General features: G+C 43.9%; 2 long non-coding RNA genes across 6 annotated transcripts in view; one reads left to right on the forward strand and one right to left on the reverse strand.

The window, feature by feature from the left end:
* The window catches only part of LOC125965010 (uncharacterized), a 431,017-nt gene that overhangs the window by 237,624 nt on the left and 173,111 nt on the right, over positions 1–20,282 (reverse strand). For 3 of the 4 annotated variants that reach the window (XR_007478431.1, XR_007478433.1, XR_007478432.1), the window contains exon 4: positions 16,867–16,952. The exons of the other annotated variant lie outside the window; for it this stretch is intronic. This is a non-coding gene — a long non-coding RNA (uncharacterized LOC125965010). The remainder of the gene's footprint in view (positions 1–16,866; positions 16,953–20,282) is intronic. 4 annotated transcript variants of the gene reach the window in all.
* The window catches only part of LOC125965009 (uncharacterized), a 455,232-nt gene that overhangs the window by 229,106 nt on the left and 205,844 nt on the right, over positions 1–20,282 (forward strand). The gene's annotated exons all lie outside the window — the stretch shown is intronic.

Raw genomic sequence — 20,282 nt, forward strand, 5'->3', positions numbered from 1 at the left:
CCTGAAACATCTAAAAAACAAAGCAACAGAGCCTAGGGCACTTCCACTTATGGTCCTATAGCTTAGGGAAATTAAAATCAAAAAGACACAGTCACCCCAAAGGTTGGGACGGCTCTGTTTACAAGAACCTAGTTTACGGTACAAGTTCAATATCGCAGAAAGTGAAAAATGGATAAAGAAGTTGTGGTACTTACGTACAATGCAATATCACTCAGCAAAGAAATCTATGTCATCAGGGCCGTAGCAGCATAATGAGTGGATTCAGGTATGATGATTCTAACTGAAATAAGTCAAACAGAAAAAGAAACATCATAAGATATCACTAACACACGGAATGTAAACTTGGCTACACAGGAACTGAATTACACAACAGAACAGGGTCTCAAATTTAGAAAACCAACTTATGCTTGCTTAAGGGGAAAGGTGAGATGGGGAGCTGCATAAAACCAGAGATTGAAATGAGCACAGATAAAGTTTCCTAAGCCAAATATGTAATAGACCAGAGCTACTCCTTGCTCAACGAAATGGACTCAACACCCCATATTAAATGCCTAAGAATGTACCTGACTAGTAAGTATCTTAAAACCTAGGGATTGCTATGTCTCCGAAAGAGAATCAAGCATGTGTACAGGGGCATAAACGCAGCAGTGATAGGATTGGAGAGGTTCGGTGAGCAAATGAAGACCCTTTGAAGTCATATTGCATGGTACCCATTCCACGGGTCTCAACTCTCCAGGTTTAAGGTACTCTTCCTTCAGCTAAAACATGCATGTGGAACCCAGAGTATGATCAACCGTGTGATCGGGAGACGTGTTCAAATATATCTCAGTTTTCTTCCCCTGGTACTCGGGTGCAACATTCCAGACGGTTTACTAACACTCTCCCGACTTGGAGAGTCAGTGCGTTTAACTTCCTGTTTGGCCCAGTTTGCAATTTCTGTGGAAGATGAACAGGAGTAGGGAGAACCAATGAGAGACTAGCTGGAGGTGTCTGGACGGGCAAATTTAACTCTCATATCCCACCAGGAAGAGGAATTAACCAAAGACTCAGCGTGCCGTGCCGGAACCAGATTAGGGCCTGAAGCAATCCTGCAGTGTTGCGGCCAGCTCACAAGAAAGCGAGTTGAAGAAAGGAATTCAGGGGCACTGTAATTCACAAACCTGCAGAGTTATAAATGACAGCTATCATCCAAAAATATACTGAAGTAAGGCTGCCAAGAGGACTTGAAAGAGGGACAGAATTGCAGGAAACCGATTTCAGGAGGTAGACTGGAATTGCATTTCAAGCATAGGAAAAGAGGCAGAACGTCCACAATGATGCACTTGGCCAAAAAGGGCGTATGCGTTTTTTCCTGAATATATTCAGGAAAAAACGCATACGCCCTTTTTGGCCAACCAAGCAAGGTTGCAAAAGAAATCTGCACTACAATGAAGTCTCACTTCCCCCCGGTCAAAAGGGCCATCTAAAAAAGTGTAAAATCCAGAAAGGCAGGACAGGCCATGGAGAACTGGGAGCCGTGTTATGCTGATGGGCGGGATGTAAATTGCCAACAGCCACTGGGGAGAAGTGTATGGTGTTTCCTGAAACATCTAAAAAACAAAGCAACAGAGCCTAGGGCACTTCCACTTATGGTCCTATAGCTTAGGGAAATTAAAATCAAAAAGACACAGCCACCCCAAAGTTTGGGATGGCTCTGTTTACAAGAACCTCGTTTACGGTACAAGTTCAATATCGCAGAAAGCGAAAAATGGATAAAGAAGTTGTGGTACTTACGTACAATGCAATATCACTCAGCAATGAAATCTATGTCATCAGGCACATAGCAGCATAGTGAGTGGATTCAGGTACGATGATTCTAACTGAAATAAGTCACACAGAAAAAGAAACATCATAAGATATCACTAATACACGGAATGTAAACTTGGCTACACAGGAACTGAATTACAAAACAGAACAGAGTCTCAAATTTAGAAAACCAACTTATGATTGCTTAAGGGGAAAGATGAGGTGGGGTGCTGCATAAAACCAGAGTTTGAAATGAGCACAGATACCGTTCCATAAGCCAAATATGTAATAGACAAGAGCTACGCCTTGCTCAACGAAATGGACTCAACACCCCATATTCAACACCTAGGAATATACCTTACTAGTAAGAATCATAAAACCTATGGATTTATATATCTCTGTAAGAGAATCAAGAGTGTGTACAGTGGCATAAACGCAGCAGTGAAAATCAGCCAAATCCCATAATAAAAATAAATTTCTTAAACAAAACACAATGACAGTGAAATAGAGAGGAATACTTAAGTAATTCATCAAGGCTTGTGATGCAACCTGGATTTACCATATCTACACCCAGAGTTGGGTGGCACATAAGGCTGGACACTTGGGGCTCATACGATTGGTGAGGTTCGGTGAGCAAATGCAGACCCTTTGAAGTCATATTGCATGGTACCCATTACAGGGGTCTCAACTCTCCAGGTTTAAAGTATTCTTCCTTCAGCTAAATCATGCATGTGGAAACCAGAGTACGATCCACTGTGTGATCTGTAAACGTGTTCAAATGTGTCTCAGTTTTCGTCCCCTGGTACTCGGGTGCAACATTCCAGATGCTTTACTAACACTCTCCCGACTTGGAGAGTCAGAGTCTTTAACCTCCTCTTTGGCCCAGATTGCAATTTCTGCGGAAGATGAACAGGAATAGGGAGAACCAATGAGAGACTAGCTGGAGGTGTCTGGACGTGCAAATTTAACTCTCATTTTCCACCAGGAAGAGGAATTAACCAAAGGCTCAGCGTGCCGTGCCAGAACCAGATTAGGGCCTGAAGCAATCCTGTGGTGTTACCGCCAGCTCACAAGAAAGCCAGTTGAATAAAGGAGCTCGGCGCACTATAATTCAGAAACCTGCAGAGTTATAAATGACAGCTATCGTCCAAAAATATACTGAAGTAAGGCTGCCAAGAGGACTTGAAAGCGGGGCAGAATTGCAGGAAACCGATTTCAGGAGGTATACTGGAATTGCATTTACAGCATAGGAAAATAGGCAGAATGTCCACAATGATGCACTTGGCCAAAAAGGGCGTATGCGTTTTTTCCTGAATATATTCAGGAAAAAACGCATACGCCCTTTTTGGCCAACCAAGCAAGCTTGCAAAGGAAATCTGCACTACAATGAAGTCTCACTTCACCCGGGTCCAAAGGGCCATCTGAAAAAAGTGTAAAATCCAGAAAGGCAGGACAGGCCATGGAGAACTGGGAGCCTTGTTATGCTGATGGGCGGGATGTAAATTGCCAAGAGCCACTCGGGAGAAGTGTATGGTGTTTCCTGAAACATCTAAAAAACAAAGCAACAGAGCCTAGGGCACTTCCACATATGGTCCTATAGCTTAGGGAAATTAAAATCAAAAAGACACAGCCACCCCAAAATTTGGGACGGTTCTTTTTACTGGAATCTCTTCTACGGCACAAGTTAAATATCCCAGAGAGCAAATAATGCATAAAGAAGTTGTGGTACTTATGTACAATGCAATATCACTCAGCAATGAAATCTATGTCATCAGGCCCATAGCAGCATAATGAGTGGATTCAGGTATGATGATTCTAAGTGAAATAAGTCACACAGAAAAAGAAACATCATAAGGTATCACTAATACACGGAATGTGAACTTGGCTACACAGTAACTGTATTACAAAACAGAACAGGGTCTCAAGTTTAGAAAACCAACTTATGCTTGCTTAAGGGGGAAGGTGAGTTGGGGTGCTGCATAAAACCAGAGTTTGAAATTAGCACAGATACCGTTCCATAAGCCAAATATCTAATAGACAAGACCTACCCCTTGCTCAACGAAATGGATTCAACAATGAGGTATCACCTCACACCTGTAGAATAGGCATCATAGAAAATCTACAAGCAAAAAATGCTGGAAAGGGTGTGGAGAAAAGGAACCCTCTTCCACTATTGTTGGGAATATAAATTGATACAGTCACTATGGAGAACAATATGGAATTTCTTAAGAAACTAACAATAGAATTACCATATGATACAGCAATCCCAGTACTGGACATATACCCAGACAAAACCATAAATCAAAAACAGACATTCACCGCAATGTTCATTGCATCACTATTTACAATATCGAGGTAATGGAAGCAACCTAAATGCCCACAGACAGACGAATGCATAAAGCTGTTGTACATATATAAAATGGAATATTACTAAGCCATGAAAAGGAATGAAATTGGGTCATTTGTAGAGACGTCGATGGATCTAGAGACTGTCATACAGAGTGAAGTAAGTCAGAAAGAGAAAAACAAGTCTTGTATATTCATGCATATATGTGGAACCTAGAAAAGCTGTACAGATTAACCATTTTGCAAGGCATAAATAGAGCAACAGATGTAGACAACAAACGTATGGACCACAAAGGGGGAAAGCTGTTGGGGGGGTGGTGGTGGGAGGAGTTGAGAGACTGGGATTGGCATGTATACATTTATATGTATAAAATAGATAACCAATAAGAACCTGCTGTATAAAAATATAAAATAAAATTCAAAATTAAAAAGAAATAAAATTTAAAAATAAAACAGAAAAAAACAATTATTCCCTTCACATACATGTATTTATATGAATAAATTATTTCCATGCTTATATCGGTAAATACAAAAAAGAGGAATAAAATCTACCTTGAATCAAAAACGAAAAAGAGAAAAAAAACACAGAACCCACCAGTTACACAGAGGAAAACCGTATCAGGGCACTTGCTCCAGTTGTAAACAATTCTGAAGTTGGTCAGCGGTGGGGAATCGTCTCCCATTCAGCCAGCAGCCCCCACGCAACAAGCGTCCTCATTGCAAAGCTGGGGCACCGTGCCAAGGCATCTGTGAGTAAACGTGAGCTGAGCCCCAGGCCAGTTGCTGCTGAACTATTCCCACCCGTCCCAGGTAAAACACCTGAATATATACAAGGACTTGAAAGCCTAGAGGAAGGGCCATAGAGCCACATGAGTGACAGCATGCCGGCCGACTTGGTGCCTGCAGGCCAGCCAGGATGGTCCTGGCCCTGGGTGCTCTTCTGGAAGATTTCCATTTCCCTGCCTGAGATACCCGTCCTGTCCCTGCCCCCACTGCCTTTTTCCTTCCTCACCTCTGCCCAGGGAGAAATTCCAGCAGCAGGTATGGGTGACACATCCTCTTCTTTAGCAGGTGGCAGCCTGGCAACTGCTGCAGAAAGTCCAGCAGAGCCCCACTCACACTGGGCCACCCACAAAGCCGTGGCCTCTCACTCCCTCCCACCAGCCCAGTCCCGAGACTGCTGACAGGGCAGAGAAAATGGTGTCAGGCACGGCTGCAGGGGCTCTTGCTGCCTGGAGTGGTATTTATATTGATCTCAACCCAGGCACACCTGGGGAGGGCTGGCCGGCACGGTAAGGCTGCCCAGGTCAGCCAATCATCACCCCTCAGGGGCTCACAGTTGCAGAAAATGGAACTTGCTGAACCGGCCAGGTCCAAGGAACAGGTGTGGGCTCCTGAGAGTCAGGATAGACAAGGGGCTGCAGCTTTGGCTTGTTTTCGAATCATTTTATCTGGCCCATGAGTGGGAGACAACTTCAAGAAAACCCTCTCCTAATGAGAGGAACCCAGGAGTCAGGGAGAGGAGGGGTGGGTGGTGGTTGGAGACAGAGGCCTGGTGCCCCGGGTGCAGTGGAAGTCTCTGGAAGACCAGGTGGAGGGAGGCCGCACAGAGTGATGCCCAGGGTCACAGACCTGTCGCAGCTGCTGTTTGTTAGTTCAAGTCCTGCTCTGAGGTGCTCTGTGTCAGCTCTGAGCGACAGGTGAGCTGGGGGTGCTCTGCAATTAGGGCTATGTGCACGGTTCCTGTGTGCCCAGCCCTGCCACGGTACCTGCAAGGGTAGCTCTGTATCCTGGGAGGGGCCTGACCACGAGAGCCCTGTGGGCTGGGGTGGGGGTGGGGTACCTGCCCAGGTGAGCTCCATATTCTGGGATTGGTCTGACCACGAGAGCCCCCTGTGCTGCTGGGGACCTGGTAAAGGATGTCAAGACAGTCAGTGAAGCCACCGAGGATATACCTCCAGTTGCTCCTAATTCCTACACCCTGCTGGTCATTCTACCAACCACCAGGACATGGTATTCTGTATTAGTCTTCAATGATGCCTTCTTTTGTACTCCATTAGTCCCAGAGTCACAAGAAATTTTGGCTTGTGAGTGGCAGGACTCAACATACAACTAAAACAATACTTCCGGGCCGTCTGGCCCCAAGGGTGCAAAAATTCCCACACCATCTTTGGGGAAAGCTTAGCTAAAGACCTAAAAGTTCTACCTCTGGAAAAGGAAACCCTCCTTCAATACGCAGATGACCTTCTGATCACCAGCCCTACTAAGGAGGCCTCTGAACTACCAAGCCAATAAAGGATAGAAGTTGTCCAAGAAAAAGCTCAAATATCACAGACTGCGGTGACCTGCCTGGGCTTCATTCTCACAGAAGGTCGGAGAAGCCCGTCCCAGGAAAGGGAAGAAACCATTTTCAGCCTTACCCCTTTCTAAAACTAGAAGACAGCTTAGGGGTTCCTGGGGAGGGAGGAACCCTCCTGGGGAGGGTTTGCTGCTTCTGGATCCCTAACTAGAGTCTACTAGCTGGGCCTCTATATGAAACACTGAAAGGAAAAGATGATGATCCTTTTGAATAGAATCCAGAAGTGGCCTTTCAAGAATGGAAAGAGCAGTCAATTCAGATCCTTGCCCTGGAACTCCCTAATTTAGCTAAACCCTTTGACCTTTACATTCCCGGTGAAAGGTGAATCGCCATTGGAGAATTAGTGCAAAAACTGGGACCACTTGAAATGGAACAATGCAAGAATGCCATCCAGGTAGGATAAACTACGGTCACCAAGGGGCTTGGCCCACTGCCACATCTGGCCAAGATACTGGCGGTATCTAAAAACCTGGAAATCAGCAGCCCAAAAGGCCACCTCCCTCCTAAGGGAAAAGGACCCCACGTGGTGATTCTAACCACCAACCATGCCCTGAAGTTGCAGGGTTCACTCCGACCTCGAGTGAGGAGGCCCTCCAACTCCAACATCCAGAGAGATAACCGGGGGCAACAGGGCACCATGACGACTCGTGTGAACATCACTTGACCTGGAGTTTCTCTCATAAAACAACAAGAGTGTGTCCCAAAAGAGTAGACTACTGCTTGCAGGACTTACTGCACCCAGAGGGGAGCTAATAATCTTGGCGGGGGAACCGTATATCACACTGTCACCATAGAAAAGCCTACAGACACCGTGATGATGGTGGCCAATAAGACTGGCTGGACTCCTGTTTACTTCAAAAGGCTGTTGACTCAGTGGCCATCATGGTCCTTGATCACCACTGACCCTGGACTGTCTGGGAGTTGAGCGGGCAGGGCTCTGACACCTGGTGCTGTTTGTACGTTAATTCAGGGGCCTAATTGAAGAAAGCGCAGACTACTGGTCAGAGCATCTACGCTGGCAGAAACGGTCAGCCTAAGGTGGCCGAACAAATGTGGGGCGGGGTGAAACCGGCCACCACAGCGTCTCTGCACATCTCTTTCCTGGACCCTTAAAGGTCATTAGAATCTATAACACTTCCAATGCTGGTGCTCAGGTGGACGAGCAGGGAGGCAGGGGGCCTGGGGACAATCAACGTCACCTGGAGGCTACTGGGGAGAAGCTCTGACCCTCACCCCCGGGTATGAGGGCTCCCAACTCAGCACTCAGCAGTTACAGAAGAAGGGTCTGCACCCTCAGCACTCCAAGAATGAGGAACGGGACAAAAGGCAGAGGAGGGGTTTGTCCCCAGCAAAGCCCATTAAAAATCCCTGGGAGATAAAAATAGAATCTGGGCAATAAAGTCAAGTCTAACCTTTTTTATCCTTTGTGCTTTGTCTAATTTCACGTGCTCCTAGGGTCCCGCATGCAGAGGTTCCACACCCGGCACTTCAGACCAGATTTCTTAGTGCAGAATGGCTGGGTCGACACCTCAGCTCCTGGGGCCCAGTGCAGACTCCGCGATATAGAGCCTGAGCTACAGCCAACCCGGCCCTCGAGAGCTCCGCCCCCTCCCTCCCACTGACTCTGACAGGATCTCTACACAGCAGCCCAGCCCACAGCCCACGGGGTAGTGCATGCTCTCACCTCTCCATTCTCTGATCAAAATATAAAGTTTCCTTTGCTTGTGAACCAAACTCAGTCTCGATCTGTTGGCCCCAATGACACTGGGCAGGGGGACACTTGTTGGGGTCCACTCTGGAGGATCAGTAACAGAAATTGAGACTATTGTAACCTCAGTGAACAGATGTGTGGGCCAAACTGTAGTTAACATAGAACAGTGTATAAGGCTCGGGTAAAATAAGATGTTTCTAACACTTCCATTTGATATTTCCATCACTTTATTATAAGCAAGTTCAGTGAAAAGGTTTGTCTTATTTGTCAGGTCAATATTAGAGAAACGAAGTGATTTCTTTTCAAGGATGTACATCTAATAATCTTGGTTAAAGCTTCAATCTTGTTTTAAATGCTTTTCCATTGAAAATGATACCTCTCTTTCAGCTCCCCCATTTCTGAGAAGTATAAAATCTTATAATTTATTATTACCAAAGGGGAAAGGTGGGAGGAGGGATAAATTAACAGTTTGGAATTAACACATACACACTGCTATGTATAAAATAGATCATCAACAAGGAACTACTGTATAGCACAGGGAACTACACTCAACATTTTGCAATAACCTATAAGGGGAAATAATCTGAAAAGGAATAGATATTTTTATTGATATCATCTATCAATGACAGTTAAAGTGTAACCTAAGGGAAGCTGGTGGTGAGTGCTTCTGACCCTGAAGACTTCAATCATCTAAAGTTTGGACTCTGCCTACTTCCCAAGGCCCTTAATGAACATATGTGTAGCCGTAGCTTAAAAAATTCCCCAGTTTGGGTTTCGGGGAGACACTGATTTTGAAAAAGCCCTGGTGTTCTCCTTACATGAATGGGACTCTTCCTACTGCTAAAACATGTCTGTCACACCCAGAGGATGGTATACCGTCTGATCGGGAAGAGTTTGGAAAAGGCATCTCATCTCCTCATCTCCTGGTGCTCAGGTTCACCCCTCCAGCGTCTTTACTAACAGTCTCCCCACTTGGAGATGTCAGCACTGTCAACATCCTGTTGCGTACAGTTTGGAATTTGTCCAGAGGATGAAGCGGAAGGATGAGGAACAATGAGAGACAAGTCCTAGGTGTTCAGACAGGCACATGTCACTCTAATTTCCAATCAGGAAGACGAATTGACCAAAGGCTAGGGTTGCCCATGGAAACAGTATAGGGCTTGAGGAAATCCCGCTGCTTTGTGGCCAGTTCCCATAAACACAAGCTGAACAATGGAACTCAGGGGCAGTAAAATTCACGAAACTGCAGAGTTGAAAATATCCATCACTGAAAAATGTCTTGAGGAAAGTCAGAGAAAAGGACTTGTAAGCAAGGGAGAATGGCAGGAAAGGGATTTGAGGAGGTAGAAAGGACTCGCCATTAAGCACAAGAAAAGGAGCTGAACATTGCCAACACTGCAGTTGGCCAAAAAGGGTGTATGCGTTTTTTTCTGTATATATTCAAGAAAAGGGCATACACTTTTTTAGCCAACCAAACAGGTGGGCACTGGAAGTCAATACTACAAAAGATATCACTTCGCATCAGTCAGAAGAGCCATCCTCATAAAGCGTAAACAACAGAAATGCAGGACAGGGCAAGGAGAAGAGGGAGCCCTGTGAGACTTATAGTGGAAATGTATATTGCCAACGGCCATTCTGGAGAAGTGTATTGTGTTTACTAAAGCATCTGAAAAATGAGCTACAGAGCATAGGGCACTTGCACTCATGGGCGTATATCTTGGGAAAAACAAAAATCGAGAGGACAAAGGCACCCCAATGTTTACCCCCTCTCTGTTTAAAAGATCCTCGACTAGGATATAACTTAAATGTCTCTGGAGGGAAAAAATGGATAGAGATGTGGTACTTAGGTAGAGTGGAATATTATTCAGCCTGGAAATCAATGAAATATGGCCAGTTGTAACAACTCCGGAGGGGTTACGTATGATCATTCTAAGTGACAGAATTCAAAAAGAAAAAGACACATATCATAAGATATCACTTAAAGGTGGAATCCAAAATGGCTACACATGAAATAAATTACAAAACAAAAACATAGTCAAATATGTAGAAAACACGCATAAGGCTGCTAAACGGGAAAGGTGGGGAGGGGTGAGGCATCATCCAGGAGGTTGAAATTAGCAAAGATACCATTCCAAATACCAAACTGATAATCAACAAGGCCTACACGGTAGCTAAAAGAACTGCACTCAGCACACTCAAGTCACCGGAAAAGAATATATACGACTGGTAAGAATCTGAAAAAGAATTTATTGATGTCTCTCTGTACGTGAATCAAGTGGATGTACAGCAGCAAGAAACAGAGCTTTGAAAATCAGCTGTAACCAATATAGTAATAAATTGGAAAAAATAAACGACAGAGAGACAGAGAAAACCTCTTACAACTTTTCCTCAGGGATGGTGATGCAACATGGATTGAACACATCTAGACCCACAGCAGGGTGAGACATAAGGCTGGAAACTGTTTGCGCTAAGAGAAATGTGAGGTTGGGTGAGGAAATGCACACCCTTTAAAGTAATACTACCTGGTACCCATTCAATGGGTCCCAAATCTGCAGATTCAAGGGATCTTCCTACAGCTAAAACATGCATGGAAAACCCAGAGGACTGTACACCATGTGATCAGGAGATGTGTCTAAAATGCACCTCATTTATCCTCTCCTGGTGCTCCTGTTCACCATTCCACCCACGTTACTTACAATCTCCCCACTTGGAGAATCAGCACATTTAAACTTCTCTTTCACACATTTTGCAAATTGTGAGGAGGATGAACGGGAAGAGGGGGAACCAATGAGAGAATAGTTGTAGGGGTTTGGACGGGCACATATCACTCTAATTTCCCATTAAGAATAAGAATTAAAGAAAGGCTCAGCCTGCCTCGCCGGAGCCAAAATAGGTCCTGAAGCAATCCTGCGGGTTTGAGGCCAGCTCACAAAAGAGCAACTTAAAAAATGGAGCTCAGGGTCACTGCAATTCACAAACCTGCAGAGTTATAAATGAAAACTAACATCCAAAAATATGTTGAGGTCAGGCAAAGAAGAGGATCTGAATGCAAGACAGAATTGCAAGAAACAGATTTCAAGAGATAGATTGGACTCGTCTTTAACGCACATGAAAAGCGGCAGAATTTCGACAATGATGCAGTTGGCCCAAAAGGGCGTATGCGTTTTTTCCTGATTATATCCAGGAAAAAACGCAGACGCACTTTATGGTCAACGAAGCAAGCAAGCAATGCAAATGTGCACAACAAAGAAGTCTCATTTCCCACCGGTCAAAAGGGCCATCCTAAAAAATTGTAAAAACCAGAAATGCAGGACAGGCCATGGAGAACAGGGAGCCTTTATACGCTGATGGGCAGTGTGTGAACTGCCGAGAGCCACTCTGGAGAAGTGTATGGTGGTTCCTCAATCATCTAAAAAACAGAGCTACAGAGCATAGGACACTTCCAATCATGGGAGTATATCTAGGGAAGTCTAAAAATCAACAAGACACAAGCACATCACAGTTTAGGGCTACTCTGTTTACAAGAACCTCAACTTCAGTACACCTTAAATATCCCAGGAAAGAGAACAATGGATAAAGATGTGGTACTTATGTACAATGGAATATCTCTTCACCATGAAATCAATGTAATAGGCTAGTAGAAGGATAAAGAGTGGATTTAGGTCCGATAATACTACTTGAAATAAGTCAAACAGAAAAAGAAACATATCATAAGATATCACTTATAGAGGGAGGGTAAATATGGCTGCACAAGAAATGAATTACAGAACAGAACAGTGTCTCACATTTAGAAAACACACTTATGTCAGCTTAAGGGGAAAGGAGAGGTGGGGTGATGCATAAAACCAGAGTTTGAAATTAGCACAGATACCGTTCAATAAACCAAATAGGTATTAGACAAGATCTACACCTTGCTCAATGAACTGGCCTCAACACACCCTATACACCGCAGAGAAATATATCTGAGTAATAAGAATCTTAAAACCCATGTATTGATATATCTCCATAAGGGAATCAAGTGTGTGCAGAGCGGCACAAACACAGCAGTGAAAATGAGCTAAACCCCATTATAGAAATAAATTTTAAAAACAAAACGCAGAAACAATGAAAGAGAGAAAAATTCTTACAAAATTCGCTCAGGGGCTGTGATGCAACCTGGATTGACCACATATAAACCCACAGCTGGATAAGACATAAGGCTGGACACTTGGGGCTGAGAGGATTGGTGAGCTTTGGTGAGCAACTGCCGAAAGTTTAATGCAATACTTCATGCTACTCATTCCAAGGGTCCCAACACTCCAGGTTGAAGGGAATCTTCCTACAGCTAAACCATGCTTGGGAAACCCAGCGACTGGTATACCATATGATCGGGAAAGGTTTCTAAAACGCACCTCATTTTTCCTCTCCTGGGGCTCTGGATCGACATTCCAGCCACTTTACTAACAACATCCCCACATGGAGAGTCAATGCCTTTAAGTTCTGCTATCGCACAGTCTGCAGTTAGTGCGGAGGATGAATGGGAATATGGGGAACCAGTGAGAAACTAGCAATAGCGGTTTCAATGGGCACATGTCACTCTAATTTCACATCAGTAAGAAGAATAAACCAAAGGCACAGCAAGGTGCCCCAGAAGAAGAATAGGGCCTGAAGGAATCCTGTGGTTATGAGGCAAGATCACAAAAATAAGAGGTGAAAAATGGAGCTAAGGGCCACTGCAATTCAAAAACCTGCAGAGTTATGAACGCCAACTATTTTCAAAAACAATATTGAGGTAAGGCTATGAAGAGGCATTGAAAGCAAGGCAGAATTGCAGGAAACCGATTTCAGGAGGTAGACTGGAATTGCACTGAAAACATATGAAGAGAGTCAGAACCTCGACAATGATGCACCTGGCCAAAAAGGGTGTATGCGTTTTTTCCTGAATATATTCAGGAAAAAACGCATACGCACTTTTTGGCCAACCAACGAAGCTGGCAAGGGAAATCAGCACTACAATGAAGTCTCACATCCCCCTGGTCAAAAGGACCATCTGAAAAAAGTGTAAAATCCAGAATGACAGGACATGCCATGGAGAACTGGGAGCCTTCTTATGCTGATGGGCGGGATGTAAATTGCCAACAGCCACTCGGGAGAAGTGTATGGTGTTTCCTGAAACATCTAAAAAACAAAGCAACAGAGCCTAGGGCACTTCCACTTATGGTCCTATAGCTTAGGGAAATTAAAATCAAAAAGACACAGCCACCCCAAAGTTTGGGATGGCTCTGTTTACAAGAACCTCGTTTACGGTACAAGTTCAATATCGCAGAAAGCGAAAAATGGATAAAGAAGTTGTGGTACTTACGTACAATGCAATATCACTCAGCAATGAAATCTATGTCATCAGGCACGTAGCAGCATAGTGAGTGGATTCAAGTACGATGATTCTAACTGAAATAAGTCACACAGAAAAAGAAACATCATAAGATATCACTAATACACGGAATGTAAACTTGGCTACACAGAAACTGAATTACAAAACAGAACAGGGTCTCAAATTTAGAAAACCAACTTATGCTTGCTTAAGGGGAAAGGTGAGGTGGGGTGCTACATAAAACCAGAGATTGAAATGAGCACAGATACCGTTCCATAAGCCAAATATGGAATAGACAAGAGCTACTCCTTGCTCAACGAAATGGACTCAACACCCCATATTCAACACCTAGGAATATACTTGACTAGTAAGAATCATAAAACCTATGGATTTATATATCTCTGTAAGAGAATCAAGAGTGTGTACAGCGGCATAAACGCAGCAGTGAAAATCAGCTAAATCCCATAATAAAAATAAATTTCTTAAACAAAACACAATGACAGTGAAATAGAGAGGAATACTTAAGTAATTCATCAAGGCTTGTGATGCAACCTGGATTTACCACATCTACACCCAGAGCTGGGTGACACATAAGGCTGGACACTTGGGGCTCATAGGATTGGTGAGGTTCAGTGAGCAAATGCAAACCCTTTGAAGTCATAATTCATGGTACCCATTCCATGGGTCTCAACTCTTCAGGTTTAAGGGATTCTTCCTTCAGCTAAAATATGCATGTGGAACCCAGACTATGATCCACCATGTGATCGGGAAACATGTTCAAATGTGTCTCAGTTTCGTCCCCTAGTAATCAGGTGCAACATTCCACATGCTTTACTAACATTCTCCCCACTTGTAGAGTCAGTGCCTTTAACCTCCTGTTTGGCCCAGTTTGCAATTTCTGCGGAAGATGAACAGGAATAGGGAGAACCAATGAGAGACTAGCTGGAGGTGTCTGGACGTGCAAATTTAACTCTCATTTCCCACCAGGAAGATGAATTAACCAACGGCTCAGCGTGCCATGCCGGAACCAGCTTAGGGCCTGATGCAATCCTGCAGTGTTGCGGCAAGCTCACAAGAAAGCGAGTTGAAGAAAGGAGCTCACGGGAACTGTAATTCACAAACCTGCAGAGTTAAAAATGACAGCTATCGTCCAGAAATATATTGAAGTAAGGCTGCCAAGAGGACTTTAAAGTGGGGCAGAATTCCAGGAATCCGATTTCAGGAGATAGACTGGAATAGCATTTAAAGCATAAGAAAAGAGGCAGAATGTCGACAATGATGCACTTGGCCAAAAAGGGCGTATGCGTTTTTCCCTGAATATATTCAGGAAAAAATGCATACGCCCTGTTTGGCCAACCAAGCAAGCTTGCAAAGGAAATCTGCACTACAATGAAGTCTCACTTCCCGCCGGTCAAAAGGGCCACCTGAAAAAAGTGTAAAATCCAGAAAGGCAGGACAGGCCATGGAGAACTGGGAGCCTTGTTATGCTGATGGGCGGTATGTAAATTGCCAACAGCCACTCAGGAGAAGTGTATGGTGTTTCCTGAAACACCTAAAAAACAAAGCAACAGAGCCTAGGGCACTTCCACTTATGGTCCTATAGCTTAAGGAAATTAAAATCAAAAATACACAGCCACCCCAAAGTTTGCGACGGCTCTGTTTACAAGAACCTCGTTTACGGTACAAGTTCAATATCGCAGAAAGTGAAAAATGGATAAAGAAGTTGTCGTACTTACGTACAATGCAGTCTAACTTAGCAATGAAATCTATGTCATCAGGCCCGTAGCAGCATAATGAGTGGATTCAGGTATGATGATTCTAACTGAAATAAATCACACAGAAAAAGAAACCTCATAAGATACCACTAATACACGGAATGTAAACTTGGCTGCACAGGAACTGAATTCCAAAACAGAATAGGGTCGCAAATTAAGAAAACCAACTAATGCTTGCTTAAGGGGAAAGGTGAGATGGGGTACTGCATAAAACCAGAGTTTGAAATGAGCACAGATAAAGTTCTATAAGCCAAATATGGAATAGACAAGAGCTACTCCTTGCTCAACGAAATGGACTCAACACCCCGTATTAAACGCCTAAGAATGTACCTGACTAGTAAGTATCTTAAAACCTATGGGTTGCTATCTCTCTGAAAGAGAATCAAGCGTGTGTACAGCGGCATAAACACAGCAGTGATAACATTGGAGAGGTTCGGTGAGCAAATGAAGACCCTTTGAAGTCATATTGCATGGTACCCATTCCACGGGTCTCAACTCTACAGGTTTAAGGTATTCTTCCTTCAGCTAAAACATGCATGTGGAACCCAGAGTATGATCAACCACGTTATCGGGAGACGTGTTACAATATGTCTCAGTTTTCGTCCCTGGTACTTGAGTGCAACATTCCAGACGCTTTACTAACACTCTCCCGACTTGGAGAGTCAGTGCCTTTAACCTCCTGTTTGGTCCAGTTTGCAATTTCTGCGGAAGAGGAACAGGAATAGGGAGAACCAATGAGAGACTAGCTGGAGGTCTCTGGACGGGCGAATTTAACTTTCATTTCACACCAGGAAGAGGAATTAACCAAAGGCTCAGTGTGCCGTGACGGAACCAGATTAGGGCCTGAAGCAATCCTGCGGTGTTGCGGCCAGCTCACAGGAAAGCGAGTTGAAGAAAGGAGCTCAGGGGCACTGTAATTCACAAACCTGCAGAGTTATAAATGACAGCTATCGTCCAAAAATATACTGAAGTAAGGCTGCCAAGAGGACTTGAAAGCGGGGCAGAATTGTAGGAAACCGATTTCAAGAGGTAGACTGGAATTGCATTTAAAGCATAGGAAAAGAGGCAGAACGTCGACAATGATGCACTTGGCCAAAAAGGGCATATGCGTTTTTTCCTGAATATATTCAGGAAAAAACGCATACGCACTTTTTGGCCAACCAAGCAAGCTTGCAAAGGAAATCTGCACTACAATGAAGTCTCACTTCCCCCCGGTCAAAAGGGCCATCTGAAAAAAGTGTAAAATCCACAAAGCCTGGACAGGCCATGGAGAACTGGGAGCCTTGTTATGCTGATGGGCGGGATGTAAATTGCCAACAGCCACTCGGGAGAAGTGTATGGTGTTTCCTGAAACACCTAAGAAACAAAGCAACAGAGCCTAGGGCACTTCCACTTATGGTCCTATACCTTAGTGAAATTAAAATCAAAAAGACACAGCCACCCCAAAGTTTGGGACGGCTCTGTTTACAAGAACCTCGTTTATGGTACAAGTGCAATATCGCAGAGAGTGAAAAATGGATAAAGAAGTTGTGGTACTTACGTACAATGCAGTATCACTCAGCAATGAAATCTATGTCATCAGGCCCGTAGCAGCATAATGAGTGGATTCAGGTATGATGATTCTAACTGAAATAAGTCACACAGAAAAAGAAACATCATAAGTTATCACTAACACACGGAATGTCAACTTGGCTACACAGGAACTGAATTCCAAAACAAAACAGGGTATCAAATTGAGAAAACCAACTTATGCTTGCTTAAGGGGGAAGGTGAGTTGGGGTGCTGCATAAAACCAGAGATTGAAATGAGCACAGATAAAGTTCCTTAAGCCAAATATGTAATAGACAAGAGCTACTCTTTGCTGAATGAAATGTACTCAACACCCCATATTAAACGCCTAAGAATGTACCTGACTAGTAAGTATCTTAAAACCTATGGGTTGCTATCTCTCTGAAAGAGAATCAAGGGTGTGTACAGCGGCATAAAAGCAGCAGTGATAACATTGGAGAGGTTCGGTGAGCAAATAAAGACCCTTTGAAGTCATATTGTATGGTACCCATTCCACGGGTCTCAACTCTACAGGTTTAAGGTATTCTTCCTTCAGCTAAAACATGCATGTGGAATCCAGAGTATGATCAACCATGTGATCGGGAGACGTGTTAAAATATGTCTCAGTTCTCGGCCCCTGGTACTCGGGTGCAACATTCCAGACGCTTTACTAACACTCTCCCGACTTTGAGAGTCAGTGCCTTTAACCTCATATTTGTCCAGTTTGCAATCTCTGTGGAAGATGAACAGGAATAGGGAGAACCAATGAGAGACTAGCTGGAGGTGTCTGGACGGGCAAATTTAACTCTCATTTCCCACCAGGAAGAGGAATTAACCAAAGGCTCAGCATGCCTTGCCGGAACCAGATTAGAGCCTGAAGCAGTCCTGCGGTGTTGCGGCCAGCTCACAAGAAAGCGAGTTGAAGAAAGGAGCTCAGGGGCACTGTAATTCACAAACCTGCAGAGTTCTAAATGACAGCTATCGTCCAAAAATATACTGAAGTAAGGCTGCCAAGAGGACTTGAAAGCGGGGCAGAATTGCAGGAATCCGATTTCAGGAGGTAGACTGGAATTGCATTTAAAGCATAGGAAAAGTGGCAGAACGTCGACAATGATGCACTTGGCCAAAAAGGGCGTATGCGTTTTTTCCTGAATATATTCAGGAAAAAACGCATACGCCCTTTTTGGCCAACCAAGCAAGCTTGCAAAGGAAATCTGCACTACAATGAAGTCTCACTTCCCCCCGGTCAAAAGGGCCATCTGAAAAAAGTGTAAAATCCAGAAAGGCAGGAGAGGCCATGGAGAACTGGGAGCCTTGTTATGCTGATGGGCGGGATGTAAATTGCCAAGAGCCACTGGGGAGAAGTGTATGGTGTTTCATGAAACATCTAAAAAAGAAAGCAACAGAGCCTAGGGCACTTCCGCTTATGGTTCTATAGCTTAGGGACATTAAAATAAAAAAGACACAGCCACCCCAAAGTTTGGGACAGCTCTGTTTACAAGAACCTCGTTTACAGTACAAGTTCCATATCGCAGAAAGTGAAAAATGGATAAAGAAGTTGTGGTACTTACGTACAATGCAATATCACTCAGCAATGAAATCTATGTACTCAGGCCCATAGCAGCATAATGAGTGGGTTCAGGTATGATGATTCTAACTGAAATAAGTCACACAGAAAAAGAAACATCATAAGATATCACTAATACACGGAATGTAAACTTGGCTACACAGGACCTGAATTACAAAACAGAACAGGGTCTCAAATTTAGAAAACCAACTTATGCTTGCTTAAGGGGAAAGGTGAGTTGGGGTGCTGCATAAAACCAGAGATTGAAATGAGCACAGATAAAGTTCCTTAAGCCAAATATGGAATAGACAAGAGCTACTCCTTGCTCAACTAAATGGACTCAACACCCCATATTAAACGCCTAAGAATGTACCTGACTAGTAAGTACCTTAAAACCTATGGATTGCTATGTCTCCAAAAGAGAATCAAGCGTGTGTACAGGGGAATAAACGCAGCAGTGATAGGATTGGATAGGTTCGGTGAGCAAATGAAGACCCTTTGTGGTCATATTTCATGGTACCCATTCCACGGGTCTCAACTATCCAGGATTAAGGTATTCTTCCTTCAGCTAAAACATGCATGTGGATCCCAGAGTATGATCCACCGTGTGATTGGGAGACGTGTTCAAATATCTCAGTTCTCGTCCCCTGGTACTCGGGTGCAACATTCCTGACGGTTTACTAACACTCTCTCGACTTGGAGAGTCAGTGCCTTTAACCTCATATTTGTCCAGTTTGCAATCTCTCCGGAAGATGAACAGGAATAGGGAGAACCAATGAGACACTAGCTGGAGGTGTCTGGATGGGCAAATTTAACTCTCATTTCCTACCAGGAAGAGGAATTAACCAAAGGCTCAGTGTGCCGAGCCGGAACCAGATTAGGGCCTGAAGGAATCCTGCGGTGTTGCGTCCAGCTCACAGGAAAGCAAGTTGAAGAAAGTAGCTCAGGGGCACTGTAATTCACAAACATGCAGAGTTATAAATGACAGCTATCGTCCAAAAATATACTGAAGTAAGGCTGCCAAGAGGACTTGAACGCGGGGCAGAATTGCAGGAAACCGATTTCAGGAGGTAAACTGGAATTACATTTAAAGCATAGGAAAAGAGGCAGAACGTCCACAATGATGTACCTGGCCAAAAATGGCGTATGCGTTTTTTCCTGAATATATTCAGAAAAAAACGCATACGCCCTTTTTGGCCAATCAAGGAAGATTCAAACATAATCTTCACTACAATGAATTCTCACTTGCCCCCGGTCAAAAGGGACATCTGAAAAAAGTGTAAAATCCAGAAAGGCAGGACAGGCCATGGAGAACTGGGAGCCTTGTTATGCTGATGGGTGGGATGTAAATTGCCAATAGCCACTGGGGAGAAGTGTATGGTGTTTCCTGAAACATCTAAAAAACAAAGCAACAGAGCCCAGGGCACTTCCACTTATGGTCCTATAGCTTAGGGAAATTAAAATCAAAAAGACACAGCCACCCCAAAATTTGGGACGGCTCTGTTTACAAGAACCTCGTTTACGGTACAAGTTCAATATCACGGAAAGTGAAAAATGGATAAAGAATTTGTGGTACTTACGTACAATGCAATATCACTCAGCAATGAAATCTATGTTCTCAGGCCCGTAGCAGCATAATGAGTGGATTCAGGTATGATGAATCTAACTGAAATAAGTCACACAGAAAAAGAAACATCATAAGATATCACTAACACACGGAATGTAAACTTGGCTACACAGCAACTGAATTACAGAACAGAACATGGTCTCAAATTTAGAAAACCAACTTATGCTTGCTTAAGGGGAAAGGTGAGTTGGGGTGCTGCATAAAACCAGAGATC

The sequence above is a fragment of the Orcinus orca genome, chromosome 7 (assembly GCF_937001465.1).
Source record: "Orcinus orca chromosome 7, mOrcOrc1.1, whole genome shotgun sequence".
Taxonomy (NCBI): domain Eukaryota; kingdom Metazoa; phylum Chordata; class Mammalia; order Artiodactyla; family Delphinidae; genus Orcinus; species Orcinus orca.